The 25536-nt window shown below is 39.4% G+C and overlaps 2 long non-coding RNA genes across 3 annotated transcripts in view; both read right to left on the bottom strand.

Annotated features, from left to right (window-relative positions):
• LOC145457646 (uncharacterized) overlaps positions 1–25536 on the bottom strand; it is a 379671-nt gene that overhangs the window by 35195 nt on the left and 318940 nt on the right. The window lies entirely within an intron of this gene.
• On the bottom strand, positions 15801–21115 carry LOC145456805 (uncharacterized). Of its 2 annotated transcripts, none has more exons than XR_013920710.1 (3): positions 19059–21115; positions 17483–17596; positions 15801–16217 (listed from the first exon to the last, which is right to left on the bottom strand). It is a non-coding gene; the product is annotated as an uncharacterized LOC145456805 (long non-coding RNA). The 2 variants fall into 2 exon arrangements; XR_013920709.1 differs by lacking the exon at positions 19059–21115 and adding an exon at positions 17762–18332.

Here is a 25536-nt window from a genome sequence, read left to right as displayed (position 1 = left end):
AAAGGTCAACACATTCGACCAAACCGCAACATCACGGCCCGAATGCCCCAATTGACCGCTTGATGATCTTTTGTTTAGTTACCATCACCTACCATAATGCTACTATATGTGGGCGAATTAGCGTATACCACCATCATTGACGGCGTAGGCCCCGATTTGATTCTTGGCAGGAGCAGGTTCGGTATAGCGACTGCCGTTTATCTGAGATTCTTCTCCTCAGCGTCGCTGTGCTCACGGCGTCTCTGCAATAAAAAGCCCATAGAACTACCCGGATCAATCAAGAACGAATCCAAGGACATGAATGAATAGAGCGAGGAAGCCTATAAAGGAAATACAGAGAGTACTAGCACTAGAACGAGGGGGATGCCAGATTAAGTGACCGTACTTGGTCGTTTCAACATCCTCGTATCTGTTCAGTGTTCATTGTACATTGTGTGTCACCGATTGTGCCACACTCAGAATATCGATTTCGTAGTTTTTGTTAAACTTAGACCTTGATTAACACATTTTTCTCGAGTCACCTCTGAGCAGTCATACGCTAGCAAGTAAGCGATGCAGGCCGTGTGACGACGAATAATTTGTTGTCTGCGTCTGCATTAGGGTTGCATTCAAAACATGTTTTAAACAGTGTTTTAAACGAAGGTCTTTAAAAAAAATTCTGTGATTTTTTTAGTTCTAAAATTATGCCACAATTGTATAAATACGTTCCCAATAATCAAGCTGTATGAGCCTACGTACATTTACCACCCGATATAGCCGACGTATATCGATATGGGATGGTTGGAACTCTCAAAATAGTCGGTTCAATAGCAATAGTATAGATATTTCGTCAAAGGAGCTATATTTAATCCATATTTTCAATTGTCATTCGTGACGTCATGACTTAAAAAAATTTACACTCATTACCAGTTGGAGGTTTACCTAGGCTCCTCCTCGCCACCTCATCCGCGTCAGCGGTGTCTTACAAAAAGCCTAGAGGTGGGCCGTGCTATAAGTCGGCAGTTACGGAAAATATGAAGAATATCGGCCTGGTGTAAATGACCATAGCAGTCGACAAACACCATGAATACCCCAAAACAAACAAACAAACAAACAGTCCACCAAGTGAAGGAGTAAACTTTAAACTATTGGTAATTGTTGCACCACATCTCTATTTAGATATGACGTATCATGGTGCAATTCACTGTCTAGTTCCGTTTACCCACATGTGTTCGTTTTGATATAATATATTAGATTTTGATATTTGTTTTCGGGATATCACTCAATGATTCAGACACTCATTTCGTTATTGAACTCGATGTATGTAGGCCTATACGGCGTGCAAGCTCCGGAATCCAACGTACATCAGCCAGACTCGAGTCGTCGCGCTATTACGTTTACAAGAATTGACTCGAGTAATTTTAATAAAAATGGAAAAATGACTCGACTCGACTTGAGTCAATTTGCACATAAACATTTTTTGTCTGTTTAAAATGTTGAGGGTGAGAAAATAAGTATTCCTATACTATGAATGATATGCGTTCGATATCACCTGTAGCATTCCTGTCGCGAGATAGCTTAGTGCAGCGGTTCCCAACCTTTTTGATGTCGTGGACCTCTTTTGGACTGTCACGAACCCCCTCAAGTTTTCGCTCAGAATTAGATCAATTATCGTGCAACCGTCATCTGTGTTGTGATGAGAAACAGACACAAAATGCCTTTTCGTAAACATAACATCATATTATATGAAGAAATTGGTCACAGACTCTTATTATTTTTTCAGCTGTATTTATTGTCTTAAAAATCCACGTCTTCGATTTGATATGAACGAGTGCCGAAAATATTTCCACAAAAATAGGCGCTGACCAATGTAATATTCACGCGTAACACTTCATGCGACACCTTCGGTTCGGTTCGGTTTATTAGCAATTTTTATCAGTTTAACACAACACAAAAATTGCGATACAATGGAAAAAGATGGGATGGTGTCGAAACGACTTGGAGTAGTCTTTGGGATCAGATACCCACCTTGGCCTAGTCAGAGGTCTCAAACACGCGGCCCGCGACGGCATTTTGGATTTCGAAGTATTCGACAATATTAAACTACCATTTTTTTTAATTTGAGAACTTAAAATTCGCTCTAAAACTAGTCCTGAAGCCAGAAAACGCTCATCAAACTTCACTATTACATCCATTTCAACAGTTACGACCAGGGTTGTAATGACTCGAGTCATGACTCGACTCGAGTCCGACTCGAGTCACGATTTTCTGATGACTCGACTTGACTCGAGTCATTTTCTCAAAATACAGAAATGACTCGACTCGACTCGAGTCAATCTGTGTATTGACTCGACTTGGACTCGAGTCATTGCGCATGACTCGAACCAAGTCATATGACTCGAGACTCAGACAACCAAGACTGACATTTCATTGTAATTTCGAAGAGAAGTAAAGTAACCTCACTCTTGGGATTTCGTCTATTGGTACTGGTACTTGAAAATGCGACCTGAAACTGCTAAAAGTGAGGAAAATTAACATATTATGAATGCGAAGTATTCGATATCACCAAATAGAGTTATAAAAAGTTGGTTTACCAGAACTTAAACTGGAAACTGAGCGGTCAACACCATGACTTGGACTCGGACTCGAGTCATAATACCATGACTCGGACTCGACCCTGTGCTCGATGACTTGGACTCGGACTTGACTCGGTGGTGAAGTGAAAATGACTCGACTTGACTCGAGTCAAAACTATAAAAGGGGGATTGACTTGTGACTCGGAGCCATTTGACTTGGTTGCAACCCTGGTTACGACCCAGTGCAAGATGACCTATTACGTGACATTACTTGTCTATGATGGTCAAACATGACGCTGATGATTCGTGATGAAAATGGTGATTTGGAATTGGGCGAGACCTTTTGTAGAATTACTCGAACTCGGACTCAATGGGTGATACAATAAAAATGACTCGAGTTGAGTCGCGTCAAAAGATACAATCAGAGAAAGTTTTGTGACGCGGAATGCCGTGAATTGGTACAACCACGGACGCAACAAACTATCAAACTGGTATGGAAATAGTAAAATATCAAAAGGTCGTAGCTTGCGTTTCGTAGCGTATTTAGATATCTAAGCAGGTCGGTATGGCAACCATTGTCATTATGTTGCCCTCTTGATGTATAGTTGGTTACATCCTGTGTCATCTTGGGTATCTTTATCCATGTTATTCTCGTCAATTAAATGTGGCGAGTATAAAGTAGTCGTAGCCTACGCTTAACAGCTGTAACACAAATGGATTCTTCGGCGATTGGACATTTTTATTGCTATGGCACAGTAATCATTATATTCAAGTTGTTATTGATCAGTTCAAATATTTGAAGGTAAATCCAACGCTGATTTAATTTGACTTTGGTAATGACATGATCAATAGCCTAGTGACCAGGAGTAGGCTACACGCGAGACCCGGATTAGGCTGTACTGCTCCAATGCTCAGATAGCAGATCAATCTTTGTAAAATTATAAAATTTTACCTATAATTGCGGCACGTCAAATGTCGGCTAGCTGCAAAATTATAACTTGACAGCTTTTACGATGTACAGATACATTTGTACTCTCGCATGGTGTCTACAACTAATTAATTTGACAAACTATGCCAATTACAGCAACAATTTTATTCAAATATCTACAAATGTTATTTTTTCGTGCCTGGCGTGAATTCACAATAGGAAATCCCATTTTTACGATGCGTGTGGAATGTCAGTCTGCAAGCTCCCGTCAAATAAGGCCTACTTGCAAATACATTGTATTCCCCGATTATTGGTGCTGCGGCCCGCGGCGCCATCAAAAAGTAGCAAATTGGCCCGCGAGCACATTTGAGTTTGAGACCTCTGGCCTAGGTGATGTAAAGTGGAGGCTTGCACACTGAATGAAAAGTAAAAGAAGAAATTATAGGAAAAGTAAGCGAAAAAAAATGGGGTGACATGTCACGGAAGGCGAGATCGATAGGTCAGGTCGTGCTCCGGTAACCTTGAGGGTGGGCTAGTATTCATTTAGTAGAAATTGCTTGTATGTCGACTTGAATGTTGACACTAGGGGTCCTCAAAAATGACTTTTTTTCTCGAATCGTACTGGCTACTTGATAAAATTGTTAGGTTACCTAATTTAAGCCTACACACCAAAGTCGGTTCAATTCCAACCAGTAGCCGCATCGCTACAGGAGAAGAAAGTTTATATTTATTATATAAAAATAATAACAAAAAATATGAAAATTTTCTGTTCACCCCATGAAAGTGTTAGGTTATTGCCGTCGAAAAAATTGGATTCTGAATAAAATAGTATTTACGGTGACCAATTCTTTATTTATTTATTATAGTGGTGCCCACCGTAAATACTATTTTATTCAAATCCAAATTTTTCGACGGCAATAACTTCGCTTCCACTGGTTGGAATTAGACCAAATTTGGTGAACACCGTTTCTATAGACAACCTAACACTTCCATGGGAGGAACAGAAAATTTTCAAATTATTTGTTATTTATTTTTATATAATAAATAGAAGCTTTCTTCACCTGTAGCGATGCGGCTACTGACTGGAATTGAACCAAATTTGGCGTGTAGGCTTAAATTAGGTAACCTAACAATTCTATCAAGTAGCTAGTACGATTTGAGGAAAAAAAGTCATTTTTGAAGACCCCTAGTGGACACGCAAATCGACTGTCAGGTGCTGTGATCGGAACATACATGGCACCAAAATTGCGAAACAGGGATTTTAGTGAATATGTAACGTCCAGCCTATAGTCATTTCTATTTAGCATCTCATCTTGAGGTTATTATTGAATAGTGGGGATGTATATCATGTTAGAAATGGATTTCGGGGCGAGGTTTCAATCCCTTCATTTGGACAGATTAGGGAAAAAATTCAGGAATTTCTATTTCAAACTACCCCAACAAAACGTCTCAAAGCAGCAATATGTTTGTTAAAATGAGTTTGCATTGTAGGATATTTCATCTCAGACGGCCATTCTAATATGATGTGAGTCCTGAAGATTTAGCAATTATGAAGCTATGCATGTTTTCGCTAATTTAAAAATAGTACAAATTAATTATATCAATCATTTTACAAAATGGTTTCGCGGACCCCCTGAAATTGCTTCGCGGATCCCTAGGGGTCCATGGACCCCCTGTTGAGAACCCTTGGCGTAGTGGTATAATCCACAGATGCAGCACCAATGGGTTTCTCCTTCTAGCCTTATCATCCGTGTAAGCGGTATCTTGTAAAAGCCTAGCAGTGGGTCGTCCTACAAGTCGGCAGCTAGGCAAAAATGAATTAAATTGGCCTGATGTAAATGACCATAGTAGTCGACAAAGACCATGAATACCACAAACAACAACAACCTCTAGCGTCCCCGATTGGACCAACTGAGACCTAACCAATAACCATAACGCTGATGTATTCCAGGGTTCACGATCTCCTCTCTTCGCGATTGCCACCCGAAATATAGCGCGGTAATCAACACACAGACAGCACCTAAGTGATTTATATACAAGATTATATTCCATGACGTAGTATACCATAAACGGCGATGCTCACAAACTGGAACAGAACCAAACGACCTACCATTACGATACATACACACAGAAACGGGGCATCATCAGTACCTAGATTCCGGCAATAACCAGGACGTGTTTCAGCCAATATATCCACAAGGATTCCGACAGGTTTCCGACAGCCAAGTTTCAAGGTTGTCACTTAATGATTAGGATAGGGTTACCATATGTCCTACTTTTTCAGGAAATCGAAAATGTCCTCCGAGGACGCCTAAATGTCCTCTATTTTTGAAATTCGTTTTCCTTTATAGCTTCGTCAGCCATGTTAATCAACAGGCCTAACTAAAATAACGGCATAAATGACGCGAAAGCTGTAATGCGGACGTTCGAGCGGGTCACTCGGGAGTAGGAATGAAAAAATAACCTTTATTTCAGTCAACACCATAGCAGTATCGTGAAAAAGTGGCTAATGCAGGAGTCGAGCCGGAGTGATGACCTTTTTTTGGTTAACACAACGAATACCTATAAAAATTTCAGAATTCATCATTCAGAGTTCATTCTAGTACAGTAGCCCTGCTTTTATAATTTGGAAAAAGTATTCTCCTTCTCCGATTCCAAAATATGGTAATCCTAAGTTAGGTCAGACTCAACGTCGATAATAAAATTACTACTCTAATCATTGAGTGACATCTTTGAAACTGTCACAGTGTTGGATGGCATCTTTAAGATATCTGATTACATGATAATATTACTGAATTACTAAAAGACCTATTTGACACCGCTAGCTCGGGTTTCCGAAAAACTGGATTTCCGGAAAATCATCCAAAATAACTATTTGCAATTGTAAAATGGACAAATGGGAATGAATTGATAAGCTCGCGGACATGACAAACAATTTCCACAAACTCATTTGAATCGGGATTTTATCCACTGTTATATACTGAACTACAATAATAATTTTCAATTAATCAAGATCCACGGCCGACACGCATTTGCTTTGCATACTATTGTAAAGCGCTAAATGTCCAAATCGAAAGCATATAAATTCTATAGCATACTGTGCAATACTTCATGTGAAAAATCCGTATTCTCTGCGACCGCAAGTTCAGGAAGCCACTGCTATACAAGGAAGTGACGCAATGTGATCGATTTGTCAAAATATATTCCAGTCGACGACGTTATACACCTGGATACAAATACGCTTACATGCAAGGACAAGAGTATCCATCAATCGTCATTGCAATGAACAAATATAGCCATCTACTCATTGATGCGACTGAATTGCTTATCATCATGTCAATCAGACTAACATAAAGGCATACCAATCAAAGAAAATATATATATATCTCTATCTCCGGTTAAAGTTCGATGAGTTATATTTGACAGATATGATTAGTGTATTTTCACGGGTGGTAACTCCGAACATACATGCAGCGATAAAAAATACTAGGCTGCATATCACCCTGTACCCTTATATACCAATGACGTGCGGTGAGGTTCATGGCTGGTGAGGCACTGACAACCCCGCCGCACACACACACACATACACACACACAAACAAGTACACTACTTGATAAAGATAAACAAATACGTGAATACCTATAGCGGCAAGAGAAACGGGTCGGCGAAAGCGTTTTTTTGCACACTGTTCGCCTTTGCAATTATACATTCTACAAAACATATTCAAATTGTTTCATATAGTGAAATATTCAGTTATATACACATTGCTCAACGAAAAGGATGAAACGAAACGCATAAAAATATGTCAATTAAGGACCTAATTTCGTTTTATATTCTCTATTGCCCTTTTATCGTCCAATATCTTTTTTTAAAGATTGAAATGACCACTGTATCAGCAAAACTAACTATGTAACTCACTAACAATAAACTTGTTTGAAGACATCATTCAGACTGTGGAAAATCAGGGTTAGAATAATGATTTTGATTGAGGATGCAGATTGCCTTGGATTAAAATTGGCAAATCTATAAAACCTACAAGGTCACCTGATTGAGTTGGCGACCTGTTTCTTATCGCATTAGCCATCTTCACACGTAGGTTATCTAGGCTACTCCTCGTCATCTCTTCCATGTAAGCGATGTCTTACAAAAGCCTGGAAGTGGGCCGTGATACAAGTTGGCAGATAGGGAATCATAACATCATAGAATATCGACATGGTGTAAATGACTATATTGCAGTCGGAAACACCATGAAGGCCACAAACAACGACAACGTAGGCTATGTAAATAGCTTTCACACACCACGATTTGACGTAGCGATGGATGGGAAACACATCAGTGACGGAATGTATTTGCTCCGCATTACGTATTGGCCATCGCTACGATACAATTTATACCAGGGGAGAGCAACTTCTACAGTCGGCGGGCCGGATATTAGAGAATTAAGTACTTGGCGGGCCGGATTGGTGAATCGATACAATATTCGCCCATTAATCCACATATACAAGGAATAAATCGTATTCAATGAATGTAATATAACGACAGCAATGTCACTTCATCGCCATTGCTCGCCGATAATGGCGAAGACAACGTGGATTTGAGAATAACATTGTCATACAGGCGCCGCCATGTCTGCTTCTCTCTGATCATTGATCAATCAACATACGGTGCAAGGCGCTCGATAAGCCCGGTAACCCCAATCTACCAAGATATCAATTCATTAGGGTTGGGAGGGTGACGAGGTAGCGTCGTTGTTCAAATATATGACCTAATTAATCCCAATATTGAATTCATGTGGCCCGCGTCCGCTATGAAACTTTAAAATTGTCCTGCGACCCGTTTTAAGTTGGCGAACCCTGGCATAAGCGGTGCCTTACAAAAGCCTAGAAGTGTACCGTGCTGCAAGTCGGCGGGTACGGAATGAAAAATAAGAAATATCAACCTGGTGTAAATGGACATTGTAGTCGACAAAAATCATGATCACCACAGACGACATTAGGGTTGAGTGCATCGTAAATGCCGATAATGCAAGTCTTCTCGCTTCGACGAACTTACGCGTAAGATCCACTCTCGCAACGCTGAGCACATACAGAATTAATAACATACAGTCACAAAAATTTGAAATAGTAGGCAAGTAGTTGGGAATCTCGCCAGAATGTGGCCGCGGGCCACATTATCATGTAAGACGGAAATCTGTCCGTGGGCCAGACAAAAATCCTTCGCGGGCCGGATCCGGCCCGCGGTCCGTATGTTGCCCGCCCCTGATTTACACAATAAGGTCGGTTTCCAAAATCGATAGTGCGTTTCAGTGTACTGCGATTTGTCTGATTGCTAGCGAATATTGAACGAGGCAGATTCAAGTCTGCGTCACCTGACTATCCTTTCTCCGCGCTGCCACTGTACAGTGTACGATGTACACAATAAAGCCGAATTTTACATTCCCTGGCGAGTTTGAGGGGGTTCCGGTGCTGTCCGCCTGTTCACGCAATGCCGAGAGGAATCGTCGGTACAACAACAAACGAATTTATGAAGTTAATCAGAGAATGCAAGTTACTATTTGGATTTTCGTGGTCGTTTCGAAAATAGTATTTGATTGCTAGCAGTTATTTCGAATTCTGAGCTGTATATGATGAATTGCATTGTCGTGGGTGAATATGCAATAAATATGAAAATTGGCGGTGTTGGATGGAAAATGTTCCAATTTAGTTATTCAGCCACATCGACGGTAAATATCAATCATTGACGGTTTTCACAAATTTCTGAACTCCTGCTCATCAGGGGACCTCGCTTGCCTCCCCTGACCGCACGTCACTGCTTTATACGTATCGCTTATCTCTCGGGGATTTGCTGCTTCGTGAAAATCGCAATCCACCTATGACCGAAAATGATGATTGATCGTATGGGAGAGTGATAGGCATTCAATATTCCTCACAAGCACCGTAATAGCGGACATAGGCTAAATTCTTGGTAAATTCGATAAGGACGGAATGCGAATACCAGTTTGCTTTTATTATCAACACGTTGACGGCTAAGAGTAATGATGATCAACATAACAATCTTTCTGCAATCTGAAAGGACACTCATTCAGAGATTAATGTAATATGGTTGTTCTAGAGTTGGAGCGTTTCTTGGAGGTAGGCCTACAGCATTCAAATATACCATTGAATAATAGCCTACATCCATATCGAAAAAAAACGGATATTTCGGCTGACACTGGTCTGGGGTAACTACTAGTTGCTCTATGTTATATTGCATAATCATCAAAAAATGACCGACGCTATATGTTAATCTGATATGCTGATTTGGAAGCGGGCTCGATCCGAATCATCCTATGCAGGGCCGCAAGAGCTCAATTGACGAGTGCCTACGTCAAGCGTCAGGAGATAAATACTAGATGTAAATATAAAACAATGCTTAAATCATGTTTTAATCAAAAGTTTTTAAAACATCATTTGTTTGAAATGCAGCCCTATAGTCATATCCCGTTTAATGCATTCGCACAGGCCATACCTAATTCTTCTCATCAAAAATGAAATAATGTATGGTAATGTTTGGATGTACGTTTGAAAATAAAAAAAGGGGTCTATTTCTCCTTTGTTTTCTCCGAGCATCTACCATAGACCACAGACTGCGTGGCAAATGTTTTGCATATAGTAGTCGATGGTTCATTTCTGCTTTAACCAGGGAAAGAAAAGGACGTGGTTTATTTTTGTCCTTGGTGTTTTTGCGGCATATACACCGACTCATGATACACATACACACGATCTGCGCATATGCAGATCAGGAGTACATGACCATCCGTGTTCTTATCTCTCATATAGTCACAGCGAAACTATCGCATATGTCAACAAATGCCACAATGAATCCTATGTATAAACACTCGTAAAACTACATAATCACCTTTATCTAATAACAATATGGGCTACCTGTATTCATTTGATATTAGTCAGGCAATGACGTTTTTCGTAGATAGATATATTTATAAGCATAACACTTTTGTAGAATAGTTATCACTGATTCTCGGCGACCAAATACTTTATTTGGAGTCCAGTTTCAGCGTCTGGATAATAGAATTTGCGTCCAACGTACTCTACCATAGCACACTCCACCATAGCACCGAGAGAATCTTCTTCAACTGTTGGTAAAACTTTCAAAGTCAATGAAATTGTGACACCTGGCCCATTAGTAATCGGTCGCGCAAGTCAAATTAGATGTTAAATTTCATGCTCATTTTTGACATTGAATAAATGAATAAACATAAGCAAAAGTAACAATCTTTTCCGTGTCCATGTGGCACTGTCCAAACCATTGGCACAACATATGTTAAAGATTTTTGTTTTCAAATGCTTCACAGCCTCAATCTCGCTTTCATTTTCATTAAATGAGCTGTGCATACCTATTCTTCACATCGCCTAGGCCCAGGTGGGTGTATGATTTCAAAGACTACTCCAAATCGTTTCGACGCCATCTTATCTATTCATTGCATCGCAGTCTTGTGATATTTTGAAAGGAAGAAAATAATAATAAATTGATACTGACATCAAAAACCAGGCCTAGAATACTTACTTTATTACATACTTTTAAAAAGTTACTTCTATTTCTACTTGAGTAGAAATTTACTCCGTTGTTTCTCCTTCTACTTGAGTACCTATGGTAAGTAATCTGAGTACCTCTGATGACTTCAAAATGAATATAGCTATGACCTAATGGCAAGGAATACGTCACAGAACAGGCTGTTTTTAGCACTGAAATGCAAAATTTTAAATCACAGATTATAGAAAATCTTGACGTGATGGAAAAAAGCGACGTCATATTTGTAATCAGCATACGAAAATGGACTTAACAGTCACCATTTTGGCCAGAAAGCAAAAATCATGTTGACCAGTGTCATGGTCGACGGAATCTGGCTGGAGATACGCGGCTCAAAAGTGCTAATTAGAAAATATCAATGACGTCAGGTTCAGTATCAAGTAAACTTGCAAGGTTCTTATATTTTATCTAAATGGGTTGAATTCGATAAACAAACTGTTTTGTCTCACTGTCTGTCACTGATCAAAGGTATTAACATACGGAAATGTAAGCTATATTAAGTGTGGTTCATCAAACCACCAGCGGTGATACACACAACCTCTGTAGTTTTCCTAATATAACACCAATAGTACATTTTCCATAAATATCTGGTACGTGGAATAGAATTTGAAGAATGCTTCAATCACACACCCATTACAATAATAGGTTGCCTATAACCAGTGGCGTAGGAGCATATGCTGCCGCCCCTCGCTTCCGTTGCAAACGCCACCCAAATTGTAAAAGGGTTTCAATCTTTTCAATTATATTAACGGAAAATGTGTTGACTAAAAAAGGTCGGCACTTCGCCTCGATTCCCGCATTACCCAACTTTTTCAGTACTTCAGTAGTGTTGACTGAAAAAACGTCATCAGCTCCCATTTTGCCGCCCTCTTGCATCCTGCCGCCCCTGACGCAGAGCCACAACCGCCAGGTGGCTGCTATGCCACTGAATATTACTTGAAGAGTTAAGGGTGCCTCTTACCCTATCTGTTTACCAAACGGATTCAAACAGATACAGAAGTAAAACCAATATCGCATTATCGAAACATGATAATTGCTGATAATTTAGACTGTTTGTGAATATTCCCCGAACTTGTACATACATATTGAGTTGACTTTTACACAGATGCATGGTGCAGCAAATCATTTCAGTAAAATACTAGAGGAAAAGTTATATTTATTGATTACTACCGAAAAATGATTAATGCAGGAACATTAACTTCAAATCGGTCGGACATGCATTCTCATCAACTACAACTTCTCGTGCAACAGGCAGAAACATGGTTTCTTCCGCAAAAAGCACGATGTAAATCTGCTGTCGAGTGAATATGTGATCAAAACCAGTATCAACTCAGCGAAACTAAAACGATCTCAATTTATTTATGCCGTTCATGCATCGAATCTACTTTCGGTTATAGAAGTTTTTAATATAGATTGTGGTATCCTACACTCTTAGAAATATTCGTAGATTTACCCAAATTATACCGGTAAATTTGTCCCGTCAGTTATATTAACGGTAAATGCCCGTTAAATTAATATACGGGCACGTCGAAAGTAAATTTACTTATTTTTAGAGGGTAAAAAAATTACAGAATAAATTCGTAGAAGCAATTTACGGGATAACCAGTATTTCATATTTACTTTTGGATTTGTAAAAGCAATTTACTGGATAATCAGTATTCTGGATTTACTTTTGCATTCGTAAAAGCGATATACTGGATAATCATTAGTTGCAACATTGCTATTGCACTTACAATTCGATCATTTTACACGCTTACGGTCTTATGGATATATATATGTGATTTTCGTTATTACACCATGTTTCAATCATCAAGCAAATTACGACATCGATGGCCGTGCTGAATGCTAATCGGTGAATGGTATCCGAACATTTCGGCATTGCAGATACCATCGTTTATATCGCTTTATAAATAGTATGCTTTGAGACATCAAGGTCTAGTAATAGTAGCATGCCAAGCGAATTTGGTATGTTATGCAGTTTTGCTGCAGGTATGATCTTTTGTGTAATTATCTGTTGGACCAGTTCTGCCACCAATGTAGACTCCTTGACGCATGTATGATGCAAACTATATATCGTAACACTGGAGCTGGTGTATACTGTATAGCCGCCATCATGCTCCTTTGCCATTGCGACGAGAGTAGTAAACGTCCTTTACCTTTTTCCTGCGAATGGCCTTATGAATTGTTTGATCATGAATTCGTAGCTGCTCGAGCGAACAGTACCTTGTGACGTCATCCATATTCGAGACATAGCGGCGTCAGACATATCTGAGCCTGAGCACGTGCGGCTGAAAGTTCCGAGATAGGTATTATATCGACGCGATGTTTTCGTATTGGATAATAACAAGATGCGTTGCTGTAAGATATTGAGGGTTTCGAAGCCACAGCTTAACTTAAGCTTAAGAATATTGCAGGTGTTGATTGCAGATATTGTAGGTATAGCAGTATCCGAGCTGTTTCTGAAGACCTATGTATTTTCGTTACAGTTTAATGGTGAACAGAAGCTATGGCTTATAAGAATGTATTACATTTTCTGACATTGAACTAAACGGGAATAGAAGCGTTATGGCATTATGAATCATGACGTCGAATGCTTATGTGATGGAAAGGGATCATTTCGCCTATCGCTTGTAGCACGGTGTCGTGCGAAATGCATTGGACGTGCGATGCAAAGGAATATTGCCAGAAAAGTTTGCAATAACACTGGAAAAGATGATTCAGGTACGAAATCCTAGGCCAGGGGTATCAAACTCAACTTGCGTCGCTGGCCGGAGTCAAACTTGCAAACCGCTCGCGGGCCGGATCAGTCGAATCATTTAAAAATGTTACGGTACATCAAAACGCCCGCCCTTACTTCTGCTTGAATAGTTTATTATCAATCCTGTATACATTTTGGTATATTACATAACATTCACGATCATATCATATGGATATATTCTAGCAGCACCTATACTCGCAAACAACGGAATTTTGGCAAGATTTCAAAGATTGATCGTTTGAATTCAAGCGCTAAAACACTGACTCTAACGACGGAATAAGCTGACATATTTGTATGCTCCCTTTGTTTTATTCGTAATCTGCCGTTAACTCATCGTATGCGCTTTGAGGAACACAAGTGATTTAATTGTAAACGCAGACGTTAGAATTTGGCTCATTATTATTCGTCATTCGAGTTTATCTGTCTGTCTGGGGCCTTTGAGTAGAAGTGATACAGCAGTGCGACCAAATATATTTGAATTGTATTTTTTGTAACTATTATATTCTCCATGCGATCTGCATATAACAGTTTCTTTTTCACTTCACAAATAACTACTTTTTGGCTCATTTTTTCATAAAAATATGAACTCAGTGTGCACTTTTGGGAGTTTTGGGAATTGGATGTCAGTATCACCAACTTGTTCCTGATGATGACTAGAGTAAAACCATAACACCACTGTCGGATAATTATATTATGGCCTATGATCTTGACATTTGTGGCCTTGCGGGAAGTATTTCTTACAATAATATCTCAACATTTATTAGAAAATGTGCTGGGCAATACAGGGTTTTTTCGAACTACTCAGAATTGCTTCGCAGGCCGCATGCGGCCTGCGGGCCTTATGTTCGACACCGCTATCCTAGGCCATCATCATTCGAGAAATTGACAAGAATATGAAAAGTCGCAGTTTGTCATACTATAGCGTCTCAAAGTTTCCAAATTGTAACTGTGTTGATGACTGCATAATCTTTGTTCAGATTATAGAAGAACCTACAAAAGAGCATGGCCCAAAGTACAGTCCTTCAACGGCTGCTGAAGTTTTGATGAAGCCCTCTTCATTCAGGCAGTTGCTGACTGATGATCTTCACAAGAAAGACTGGCTTTTCGTCATCATCCACACTTACTTTTTTTACGTGTTCCCGCAACAAATAAACCTGATTCAAATTTACTGGTCTCAGGAACGTAAAACTGCTGCAAGGGACCAGACCAGTATATTGATGTTACAGCAGATTTCGGTTACCTTTAGTTACGGAAATTTTTCGTAAAACTTCCTACGGTCAGCATATGTAAAATCATATTACGGGGAGAGTTATTTCGAATTTACTGGTCTCATCAGCGTAGAACTGCTGCACTGGACCAGACCAGTAACTTGGTATTACAGCCGTTTTCCGTTACATCAGGTAACGGGAATTTTCCGTAAAAATTTTAACAGTCAGTCTTTGTAAAAATAAATTACGGTCAATATTATTTACGGGAAAATATTTTTCAAATTTACCGGTCTCAGAGTCGTAAAACTGCTGCCAGGACCAGACCAGTAATTTGGCATGGAATATTTTTAACAGTGTAGTTACTATTTGGGCGCTCAACTTCGCTCACGTAAGCGCAAGAATATGTTATTTTCCGCGCTTATAAAGATACAAGGTCTGAGAAAAAAGCAACATGCCTTCAAAGAAGTGTGTTATCAGCGCCAAAAGATTGGAATGAATCTAGTGAAGACGAATTCAATTCGATGAACTGTGAAAATGAATTGACCGAAACGTCAAATAGATCACAGACTATTATAGTAGTCATTAAGTTTCTGGAGAACAAATACAACCCTGATTCAGTCGCGATTTAGGAATAATCTCCCCAGACTCGATTCCAGTTAGAATCGCTCATACGTCACTCATATACGACGTTCACGCTCAATTACTCAGACAAATTTTAAGACTGTACCCTTATATGCGATATCCAATTTCAACAACGCCACGCAATAATATGACTCTCACTGTGGATGTACAATTGTACAATGTACAACGCAGTCTCATGTATTGTCTTTTATATACAATATATTCCCCAAAAATACATTTTATATCAGAAGCTTCACCATGTTATAGCAGTTCCAGCATGTTATACCGAGGTATTTGTAACATATGAACCATTTTTGATAAAAACACCTGAAGACTATAAACATGAAGTCAAATGGGTTTATAGTAACATAGACTGTTCATGATGAAAACGAATTCCACAAGTAATTGGCATGAAAAAATTCATATTATATGCAATCCATTATTGAATTTAATGAATGTAGCCTACGGTTAGTTATCTATAACTCGATGCAATTATATCCATCCAAAAGGAGAATCACCTTGTGACTTTCGGCAGATATGTCTCAAACAGATCCGACAAACTGAAAATGTACATTGTAATATATATGATGACCTATATCCACTATCCAGTAGCTACACAGCCCTACTGCCATAACAATTACATTGGAGATCATGAAGTCAGCTGATTCGGAATAACGCTAATCATGTGAATGAAAACTGCTAATCCGAACGCGTAAACTTGATAAGGTTAACAGAGATGCCGCTGGGATATTTCGGAAAAACCCAGATGTGAGCGATAAATAAACCCAGGAAAACCCAGATCCTATATTTCACTCAAATTTATATGGGATAGCTCTGAAACCGGAAATTGACAGTCATTAATTACAGTCATACAGTCATAGAAGTGAGTTTTAGCCCTTGATATTGAAGTTCCCACAGTTCATACAATAAATTAGACTCGGTTAACACTGAAAATCCCACAAAAATGTTGTTTTCCTCTTGATGCATTATTGCTATGAAACATTTGGTGCGCGCCGTCAATACTCAAAACATGCCATCCGATTTCGATTCATTAATACTAGCTGGGACAATCACTTTTGTCTGGGATAATGTGACACGAATGCTATCTTTCTGGGGTTGCCAACTGTATATCTCTGAGCGTCCCCGTTGAATTGAAAGTATATATACTTAGATAACATTATGAATACGACTTCATGATCTTACTAATCTAATAATTAATTTACGGGCGTAAAATTGACCTGGCTAACATGATGTTGAAAAAAAAACAGATTTCAAGGACAAAAACCCAGAAACGCGGGTGATGCTCGAAAAACCTATAGATCTGGGTGGAAAAACCCAGGAGTGGCATGTATGAAAGTTAAGCGCGATATATCCGGGAGCGGTACGGTTATCAAATGGTGTGTGCTATATTTGTTGCATCATAATACGAAAACCCGATATTGGCTGTCAATTGTCAGGTTGTTGAATAAAACGGCAGGCTGCTGATAAATGATACTACGATTGTAATATGTAGAATTATCATCATCGCCAAATGAAAGGCGCGTGTAATCAGAACGGTACTGCGAAGAAACGGACTATAACATATTGATAGATATATACCTCTGCAATGGTACGTTATCGGTTGATTGTCCGATTATTCAGTGGAGCCATTAGCCATAGCCACTTACGGGGTATGTTCCATAGAAATATGCGGTTTATACTATTCAATTTACACATAAGTAAAACTTTACTATAGTTCTTTGACTTAAACTCGAATATAATATCGTCGCCTATGATTACACTCCAATTTAACATATTTATTTATATTGCTTGAAAATATACTTACATTTTCTATCAATACGATCTCTAAAATCACCCATCATACAACCAAACGGAGTCGACAAATATTGGCAGTATGTCATCCTGCATTTGTTGGTCATCAGATGAAATGCGCGCACCACTATTAAAGAAATAGAAAATAGTTTACACTATTTGTTCAAGTAGCGCCGACCATGGATTGTGGGCTAGGTGTTAGGTTGAATTGTTTTAAGAATTTCACAACGCCGGGGCGTCACAAGAATGTTCACGTTCGGGTCCGTCACGTTAATGAAATCGTCATACTTACTCTGTTGTTTGGCTTCATGATGTACATCATAACAACTGATTTCTAGAAACGTAAGACCAAGTAGCGTCAGGATAAACCCAATCTTCATCATAAACCGTTCTCCGCTTAATGGAAAAGTTTATGCGTGTGTTATCACTTTCCTCTTCCTATATGACAAGTTCTGAGTTGTGACTAAAATATAAATATAAATATCATTGATTTTGCATCATAGACTTTGTAATAGGGTCTACTCTTGTGCTCGTACGCTTCAGTGTCAAACAAGCGGGTGACGGGTGAAATCGACAATATACAATAGCCGTTATCATATAGTATGAAGTTGTTTTGCCTTGGAGTCTTAAATAATGGGATGACCTTAGGGCAGTGATTTCCAAACTTTTTGGGCTTGTGGCAAACTAGAAAAATTATAATAAACTCGCGGCACCCTTACAAGAAAGTTGCTTTTAAAAATAAAATTGACGTGGTATTGCGATGGCTATGCCTATTCATACGAACATATATACGACTGAAACGAGGTTATATTATCAAAAACATTCCCGCATTTCATCGTCAAATCCAAGCAGTCTCTCTTGTGTACGTGTACAGTAGGGCTGTTCAAAAATAACTTTTTTCCCAGATTACAGCCATTCACTGATTAAATCGTCAGGTTACCCTAAAAAACGCTGCACACCAATTTCGGTTCAATTCCAACAAGTATAAGACTCTGCAGATCTATTTAAAAATTTTAATTTATTAGGGAAAATTGAAAAATAAAATTTTTTGTCAACCTCATAAAATTGTTGAGCTGTCTTCAAAGACGATGCAGAACAAATTTGAGTGAATTCCAACTGGTAGAAGTGGAGTTATTTGAGTTTTTCGTTGATAATTCTGGGATTATCCTTGATTAGTGGATAATCCGAGGATTATCAACGAAAAACTACAATAACTCCGCTTCTACTAGTTGGAATTGAGTCAAATTTGTTTTTCAACGTCTCTAAGTAGAGCTCAACAATTTTATGGGGTTGACATAAAAATTTGAAATTTTTTTTTCAATTTTCCTATATAAATTAAAAGATTTAATTGGATCCGCGGAGCTCTATACTATAGTTAGAATTGAACCAAATTTGGTGTGCAGCGTTTTTTAGGGTAGCCTGACAATTTAATCACTGAATGGCTATAATCCAGAAAAAAAGTGATTTTTGAACAGCCCTACTGTACAGGCTGTACACTGTACAGCTTTTAATTTCAGCCAAATCAAATAAGCTGTGTTCGCATAGTCTCAGGAATGCACATGGCGATAAAATTCTGACTGCTTTTGTACCTATGAAGGTATAGGTATTGGAAGGAGATAGCCATAGCTGGTCCATTCTTGAGGAAACAGCGTTTTTTTCCATAAACGCAGCTTTTAGTAAATCAAGATCGCTTGATTCGTTGCTTACAAATGAACTTACTACCAGTCGAATGAACAACAAATCCTGAAAAGTAATATTGCAGTACAAGTTTAGGTCCAGACAGTGTTCTCCAATTTACCGGAGTATTTTTTATGAGACCATAAATTAGGAGCATGGAATGAATTAGTTCGACAGATAACAGCCGAATTATGACGAGACAATTACACAACTCATAGAAAATATCATGAATGGGTTCATTCTAATGGTCATATTACCTACTCATCAGCTATGAAGCAGGTGTTCAGCTTTCAAGTCGCATATGCCAGCCTGCATGCCTCAGTTGAAAAATTTATAAAATAATTTCCAAATTAAAAAAAAAGATTCACGGCACACGTGATGATCTGTGGCGGCACACAGTTTGGGAATCACTGCCTCAGAGAGCAATCAATAACAGCAAATTCTATCATGGTATGGATTGTACATTCTCGGCAAAACCGGACCTGAAACTTCACCTCAAAATTCGACAGACCGCTCCATTCAATCGGTAAACTAACTTCAAATTCCGTAGTTGTCAACTAAAAGTATTGCATGGTAACTTGGTCAAGTTCAACTTACTAATTTTCCCATCTGTCATCACTGCCAATAAATCGACAATAAAAAATCGGTATATTTTAGTTTTCTATATATAAGAAATTTATAAATGCTGTATGACCACATATAACATTCCCTAAAGCATTGGCGATTTTGATGGGTAGGGGGCGAAAAAAGACGGAACGATTGGGTCAGATATAATCGGTAATTTGGATTTCTTGCTAAGTTTAGATATAATCGACAGGCGTTGAAACATAAGGAGCGCAATGTTTGACTCATCCCAGGCATATCCCTTGGAGGAGGCATACCCATGCTCCTAACCAAATTCTTCTCAAATTGAGAAACCTAAAATTTTGTCACGTATGGCGCAATTCAGCCCCACTACATTTCTTATCAAAATAAGGTTCTAGACATCATCTCCGATTCCTTTTCGGAGCGGATCGACAAATTCTGTGATCCGACTCCGGTCCGACTCCTAGGCTGGATTCTCGGAATGACCGTGATCCGGTCTGAAAAACTTCGATAATAATTATCTACTCACAGGACGGTAACGAATATTGATTTAAACAATGCAAACAGGCAATTAAAAATCCAAAGATCAAGCCCAACCCTGATCTGAAGTAATTATGCCAACTTGGACTTAGCATGTGGCTTATTTCCATGAACGTTTCACTTTAAATATTGATTCGAGGGGGGAAGTGGGTAAGGCTGACATATTCTTAGTAAATAGTACTGATCCGGCTCCGATCCGACTCCGGCCAAATATTAGATATTCTGGGCCCCGCCATACTGCAGTATGGTCGTTGAATACATGTAATCTGCACAAAGTCGCCATATTTCAAGTCTGTCCTATTTTTTTACTACATTTGTAAGTGCTAACATTTCACTATCCTTTTCAGTGCAGATAAATCAATGGGCCATTGTTTTGTAAAGCACCCATCACACGCTTCAGTGAATGATTGAGGGATTTTATGGGGAACCTATACCAACCAAACCGAACACTTTGTGAGCTAACTTCATTCTATGGAAAATGCAAGAATTAGTGCGTAAGGTTTTTGTCATCCAATTAGTTTTGAATGAATTACAAATGACTCACGACGCAAAAATCTTGCTATCTTTCATTCACTTTCGTTTTCATTAGTGACTGAGTATATATGGTCAATAATTTATTATCTGCAAGATCTGCATCATTCTTGTAACACTGGTTATGCAAACTGTAATATGCAATACTGTAAACAGCTTTACCGCCCTGAGATTGATTCCTTCATTCGTACAATCTTTACTTAGCACTTCGTACTTGGACTGAAATCGCGCATTAAATTTATATTATTTCCATCACAACGTGATTTCTGAGCGCATTGACATGTATGGAGTTATAGCATCCCCACGCGGTAATCTTGCGGCTTGACGGTCAAATGAGGGCGATTCTTCGTAGGATTTTTAGTCATGAATTTTATAGCAATTTTACACCAAAAAATGTCGTAATTCCACCCCAGCATGATTACCCCTACAGACCAATGGTTCTCGACCGTTTTGACCTCGCGGACCTGTGATCCTTCAAAATCCAAAATGAACCCTAAATTAAATCACGACATATGCACGCGACTTTCATGTCGTATTGGAAACTCCATTTTATAATACACTTTAGAAACTAAATATTCATACCGGGCTTTATTAAATTTTCTGCAGAGGCGAGGCGGGTGCCAAAAATTCATTTCCACAACGATAGGTGGTGGTGAATGAAATAATTACCCCTAACGCTTCAGACGACAATTTTGGGTATGGTATATATCAGTGATTCCCAACCGCGGCCCCACCAAAATATTAAGAAATCGATTTATGATATAAAAATTAAGTTTATATTTATAAAATGCTCTTGCTTGGCTCGGAGTCTGGAGTTTTTAATTCGGATTGCAGGAAAGTTGTGAGTAGTGTGCTAAAGTTACGTCACTAATGTTTCAATGCAATGTGACATAACATTCCAGTTGAACGAGCGGTAGCTTTAGATATAGGTATTGATAACTAATTTACGTATAGATGTACAACACGTGACTGGTGGTTGGATGCGCCAGGCGGCGTGCTGCTGAGCCGGCTGGGGGCGGCGTGGTCGGCGGTCCTGTAGCTCGCGACCCGAGCGTCTGAATAATTTGATATGTCCGGTCTTTGTCGGGGGCTGGTGCCGCTCTGATTCTGGGGGCGGATTGGGGTTTGGCCGGGGCGGTGGAGCTACTCCAAAATAGCCGCCGAAGGTCGATCGTTCTAAACAATGGGAGTGCGGCAACACAATGACCATGACAATGACCAATGGCGTCCAGCGATTGTTCGGAACTATGTACATTTTCATGTTTTAATGATAATTTTAGGTTCGTTTCATTGCCTTGGTCATATTTCGGTTTGTAATTTCTGGGTCGGTGCGGCACTTGCTTCCGTTTAAGACAGTGGTTACCTTCCGTTTTCGCGGTTTTATGCAGTGCTCGCGCACCACCTACATACGTTACGCGCGCCGAAGACGGTTAAAAATGTTTTCACCGTGTTAAGCAGCCGAAGGCAGCGAAACAGAAAGGCGTAGTGTATGATTTCTGTATAGTGGATTCATTTGGAATTTCTTGTGGTCAAATATATTAAAACAGAATTTGGTTAGGTAAGAACCCCAATGCCTTACGACTAGAACTTTTCCCCTACGCCGTCATTAATGGGATTGCCCTCTACCCACGGCGATTTCAAAAAACTCAAAATCAACCCCACCTGATTTGATAACTGCCTTCAGTCAAGAAAAAAAAAAACAGAATCTACTCGCGTACCACCTTGTAGACCTTCGCGTAGGCTAGCACTAGCGGTACGCGTACCATAGATTGGGAATCATTGGATTTGAACCGGACATATTGGACATATTAAATATGGACGCTCGGATCGCCAGTGGTGGGACGGCCGATTGTGCTGCTTTTACCGGGGTCGGCGGTGAGCCTCTCGGCGTTTGGACCGTGTGCTGTGTGCTGCGCATCAATCCGTATGTTGAAAATCTATGGTTGAGGCAAAACCCAGCAGCAGTTGTCCAGTTCTCCTCGATTTTACTCTATTTTGTGAACTTTTTAGTGATCTAAAGCTGTCACAAATTCTATAAAGCTGCGATAGGTTAATCAGTCCTTTGGTCAAGTTGGTACGTGCTTTGTTGCTTTATAATAGGGTTACCATATTTTTAAAATCTGAAAAGAGGACACTTTTTCAAAATTTTCAGACTTGAAAAACTGATGAAATATCCTGATAAATGGTAAATTTTCACCACTTCGTGGTCGTTTGACTAAAAAAGATGTCAACTTTCCGACTCAGCTCCCGAAATACCCGCCGGAGCGTCACTTCAGTGATGTTTTACTGTATCTCAGTCGATTTTGTCCTATATTTAACCAACATTCTCATAAAAGAGGACAAAATCTTAAAAAAAGTACATTTGGGCATACTCCAAGAACACTTTCAAAAAGTCAAAAAAAGAGCACAAATCCTCTTGAAAGAGGACGTATATGGTCACTGTGCGTTGTATTTTTGCTATACTTAATGAGTGTACTCGTGCGGCCCCCACCGTACTCTGAAATTCTAAATTTGGCCTTGACACCGACAAAGGTTGGGAACCACTGGTTTGAACAGTCGGATCAGGGGTGTCAAACATACGGCCCGCGGGCCGCATTCGGTCCGCCAGACAGTTTCATCCGGCCCGCGAAGCAATTATGAGTAAATAGAAAAAAATTCCTATATCATCCAGCACATTTGTATAAGATGTTCAGCTGTTTTACGGGAAATACTTTCATTAAATACTCCCTCAATACAGAAAATTTCGAGCATGTTCAGTTCATAGTTCCCATTATAACCAACTGACTTTGGCGTTGTGGTTTCACTCTCTCTAATTCGGGAATGCAAAAAGTGCACCCAGAGTTCAGATTGTTATGGAAAATAGACCAAACAGTTTCTATTCACAAAAGCGAAAACGCCAATGCGGAACCGTTAAATGCAATTTATATGGAGAATATATTAGTTACACAAATAGGCCTATATATGATCGCATTGTTGTGTTACTTCCAACCCAACAGGTCTCAGGACTTATGAGCGAAACCCGACTCGCGATTAAATAATAAAAATAAAAATTCCAATGTCCGCGTTTACGGTTAAATATCTTGTACTCCCAACCACGCAGAGCTAAGGCCAGTTAACGACTAAAGTAATTGATATCGTCGTTAGCGCACTGTTTGATAGGTTTTTATCTCTACTTTTTCTCAACTGTATAGCTAAATGATTCACCCGGATAATCATCGTATTTTTGCCAATTCCTTTGTTCGCGAATAAAGGTGTTGCACTCGCTAGAATAAGATAATAAGACCCCTCTGATTCCTGTATTATCAATATATGCTTGATAATTAGGTATTCAAGTGAAAAGAAAGGTCGCGACATAACATTTTGGAATCAGTTGACTGGTCCGGCCCGCGACGCAATTTGAGTTTTACATTCTTGAGTTAGATGATACACTTTCTTCGTTAATTTGGTCTGTCTATCTTTAGTCCATACTCTATACCAGGGGTTCTCAACTTCCCTTGTATAACGGGCCGCATTTTAACAGCAAATGACGCTGCGGGCCGCAGAACATTATTATCATGTATTTATTGGTTACTAATAAATTTAGGCTACTGTAGCCTATTTACCAGTCGTATACGGGCCGGTATGCACATTTTAAACCCTTCCAACAGAGAACTGTTTCAAAGCGGGAGCGAGCATGTATAAAATTACGGTAACTTTTTCGTTACAGAGGCCATTTTGGCATTGAGCTCTCAGTGATATGAGAAGAAGTTTGCCGTTCGGTGTCATTTCTGAGCAAACCAATCAACCCTTCTCCTTTCATTCCATGGCGAGGGCACTGCACCATTAGTTACAGAAGTTAGCTCTTTCAAGTTGATGTTTTTCGCTGTCCCCCCTCCCGCGTTTGCCAAACCAGTGAGCAAATATGTCCACTCCGATAACAGGCTCCCAGATAAATAGCTATGCAATGTCTATGAAGTCGGTGAATTAATCCAATGCTAGGATAAAGTAGTCTATACGCGACAACGTGTTTCAGAACATTTGATAAAAGATCGACTGACATTGCTCATTTTGGCCACTGTTGAACCAGACAATTGTAGCTTCGACATATGTCAGGTGATATTGTCATTGCTGCTAAGTTCCGGAAACAGCAAATACTCGCAGAGTTTTATTGAAGTCACACCTTCTCTGGCAGATTTCGTGGGTTTAGCCCAGCAATTTTGAACGATGTGTCAGTAACATCTTCGGCAATTTTACAATGCCTCAAAATATAGATTGCTGGGCTTGAAACCTAGTTAACATTTGTTTAACTCCTGGCGAAACTGTCGCGTTATCGTTTTATAGGCTTCTATGCTTCGTTACGACTTACGAAAACTATTCTTCGACAAGTATGACATAGATTTCCATTTATATCTGAGAATGCAAATTCATTGTTCCACGCTGAGTTACAAACTCAGTTCTCGCCGTTTAATTTTCCATTCCTTGTTCCTGTTTCTGTTCAAACCATTCGCAGTGAGTGAAACACTCTTTAAAACTGTATATATACGTAGCGGGATGCTCGTGAACCGTAGTCCAACCGAATGCAGATTCAAAACAATAACAATCTAAACTCGAGCATATATCTAGAAACCAGAACACATCAAAAATGAGTAATCAAACGAAATAGAGACGGTGCGATAAGAGAGCTAAGCAGCTCAATTATTGTGCAGCAATACCGTGTCAGTAATAATTGCATTCATAATGAAAGACGTCGCGGGC

The sequence above is a fragment of the Botryllus schlosseri genome, chromosome 15 (genome assembly GCF_051294905.1).
Source record: "Botryllus schlosseri isolate E-star chromosome 15, Bs_hap1, whole genome shotgun sequence".
Taxonomy (NCBI): Eukaryota; Metazoa; Chordata; class Ascidiacea; order Stolidobranchia; family Styelidae; genus Botryllus; species Botryllus schlosseri.
The sequence above is the reverse complement of the archived record's forward strand: the minus strand, read 5'-3'. Positions and strand labels throughout refer to the sequence as shown.